At 24.7% G+C, this 3,031-nt stretch overlaps 1 protein-coding gene across 1 annotated transcript in view; it reads left to right on the plus strand.

The window, feature by feature from the left end:
* The window catches only part of LOC108684626, a 22,985-nt gene that overhangs the window by 10,366 nt on the left and 9,588 nt on the right, over window positions 1–3,031 (plus strand). The window lies entirely within an intron of this gene.

The following is a 3,031-nucleotide window of genomic DNA, read 5'->3' on the forward strand; positions in this document are numbered from 1 at the left end:
ACATATCGTTATGAATTATGAAAAATTATAAGAAAAATTTTCGCCAAGAGTCTACTGTAATATAAGAAAAATTTTGGATGCATATCGATAGTTACATACATAAACGGTTTTACCAGTACAAACTATTAGATAATCTAAAGATAATCAATTATTGTTAATATTGTTACAATCGAAAAATTCAGTACACAATCATAATAAACTCAATTTTTTAAGAATTTGAGGATCTTAATTAAAATTATATTTTATGAATCTATATAAGATTAATTTCTCCAAGTTCTTAAAAAAGAGATAAGTCACCATTGAACTGAATCTTTTGATCGTGTTCATATTATAAATATATTAATGTTATTATTATTAACAATTATGATTACTATATATAAACAGACAGTTTTTAATACCAAGCTATCGTAACTTCACCAAAATTTATCTTTTTGTAAATTTGCAAACGATCGTAAGATATACCTCGTTTTAACTCATTGATAAAATTTCAATATAAATATTACGATAGTAATATCATGGCTGTGCAACTTTTAATTTATGATCAAAAGTAAGACACGATTTATATGCATTTATCAAATAATCTATAGGTATTTTTATTCAAATACGAAATATACACAAATCTGTAATATTATAAATATATACATACACATATCCGCCTTTCTTTAGTTTTTTTCGTTTATCTATCACGCGTAATTGAATTCGTCGCTACATTTTGATAACAATCATATACACTTATTTTGTCTTCGTTTAATAATTTTCTAAAGCAATAAATTTCAATTCAATAATAATATTTGTGATGAAAATGTTATAATAGTGTGTTATAATGTTAAAATATTAGTGTATAAACTCATTAATAAATTTGTTACATTTTTGTTGATTATACTTCTAGATTATGCATACATAATACGTCAAGCAAATTCAAGTATACTTAGAAACCAAAAGAAACTTAAAATTGGAAAATGTATAATAATTTAATCCTTTGTACTATTTTACATACATTGTAAAGATTATAAAATCATGTACAATAATGTAAAACAATAAATTAACAAATGTTGATAATGAATGACAAATGTATTGATATTTTTATTTAAAAAAATACGTTCTATCTTAAAATATTTGCGTGTGTACGTATGTTTTTAAGGAATTCTATAAATTGTATAAAATGCCTCTGCAAGGACTTCAAGTTGAACAAAATTTTATAAATTTTTGTATTTCCAATATACGATAAAACGATTTATAATATCTTAAATGCGACACTTAACTCTATTCCTGCATATAAAAAAATCTGTAATATATATTCTTAAAAAAAGTAAAATATATATATTTTATGAATATATAAGAGAAAGATATATACAAAAAAGCCGCGCGTTATTCATTTATTTAAGATTAGATTAATTTATTATATTCTTTTAAAAATATTCGAGAGCTGAATATTCGTTGCAATCAAGAGCTGTATATTTGTCAAGATAGACGAAAATATAATATAAATAAAATATATTGTACAATTATCAATAAAATATACATAGAAACTTTGCTCTTTGTATTTCATATCATGATAACATTTTCTATTATTTTTTTTTAATTCTTTGCAAATTTTGAACATGTTTCGTATTTTCTTTGCATAGTAAATGTATTAAATTATAAAGTAACTAATACGCAGAAAGAATACATTCATCGTTTTTTAGTAAATAGACGAATATTTAAAATATTTAAAAAATATATTTTAAAAATATCTTATTCATGTCTAGGCAATTCGCCAATTGACGTACGCAAATCTCGTTTATTTGAATAATGATTCGTTTTGCGAAGATTATTAATACCAATGCTGCAACTCTATATATATCGCGTAATAAACTATAGTTAAGGCTGCGTGTTGTGAAGGCCAATGTTTGGTTACGCGAACGAAAGCAAAGTTTGTGCAAAAGGTTTATTTTTTTCTGTGAAGCTGTTGAATACAAGATTTTATAGTTTCTTGTTAAATCCTCACGAAAATAGTTTTTCTGTATTTACGTAATTTATAGTATTTCCTCAATTAGAGATAATCATATTGATTGATTTTTATTGAAATTGTTGTACATGTATTGTTTTCTTGAAAGATTAATTATTTGACGTGATTCATAGTGATATATTGGATAATTATTCTTCATTACAGAAATATAGTTGAACAATTTTACAACTCCTTTTCGAACACATTCTAGTTTTATGCGTGAGTAATGATTCATCATAAATATCTAATCCATTTCCAATGATATTAGAGAAAATAACTTAAAAATTTAATTAATATTAAATAATATTAATTTAAAAAAAGTTAATGCTAAAAGTTTGCAAGTCAAACAAAATTCGAAATGTTTCTTATTCAAATAAAACGTAAAAAGTTCTTGAAATGAAATCATACCTGTCCGTAGTCCGTTTTCACATCGTTGGAGAACGATTGCTGCATATTATGAAGATGTCAGTAATAATCGAGCAGTTGAGAGCTATTTATCGCACACTCGTAGATTATGTAACAATTATATTAGTACAGTTATTTCAATTGTTTCTATATTCCATATATTTTGATAAAAAGATCTTCTTCAATAAGAAATCGATTTCCACGTAAACAAAATAGAAATTTCAAATAGAATTATATGAATTGTATAAACTTTCACAGATTGTTTGCAAATGAATACTGGACAAAGCCATCTGCAATTATGAGGAAACAATGCGCGTTTTTTGTATTGTGCTGTCTACTTGGATTAATGATTATTGTCTGCATTTTTTGGGAGGATTTATCGGTGGTATTGATCACTGTCATCTCAGCCGATCATGTTTCCTGCTATTGGTGCGGATCTAGTGATATCATGGAACTTGGAGAAGGAGAATGGGGTTAGTTAAGCTGTTATAGATTTTATTTCTTATATTTCAATTATTATCTATAGAATAAAAATTTAATTTTACTAAAATAAAATAAAATAAAGAAATTCTCTCTCTCTCTCTCTCTCTCTCTCTCTCTCTCTCTCTCTCTCTCTAAAGTTTAAATATTAAAATATTA

Source organism: Atta colombica, unplaced genomic scaffold (genome assembly GCF_001594045.1).
Source record: "Atta colombica isolate Treedump-2 unplaced genomic scaffold, Acol1.0 scaffold137, whole genome shotgun sequence".
NCBI lineage: Eukaryota > Metazoa > Arthropoda > Insecta > Hymenoptera > Formicidae > Atta > Atta colombica.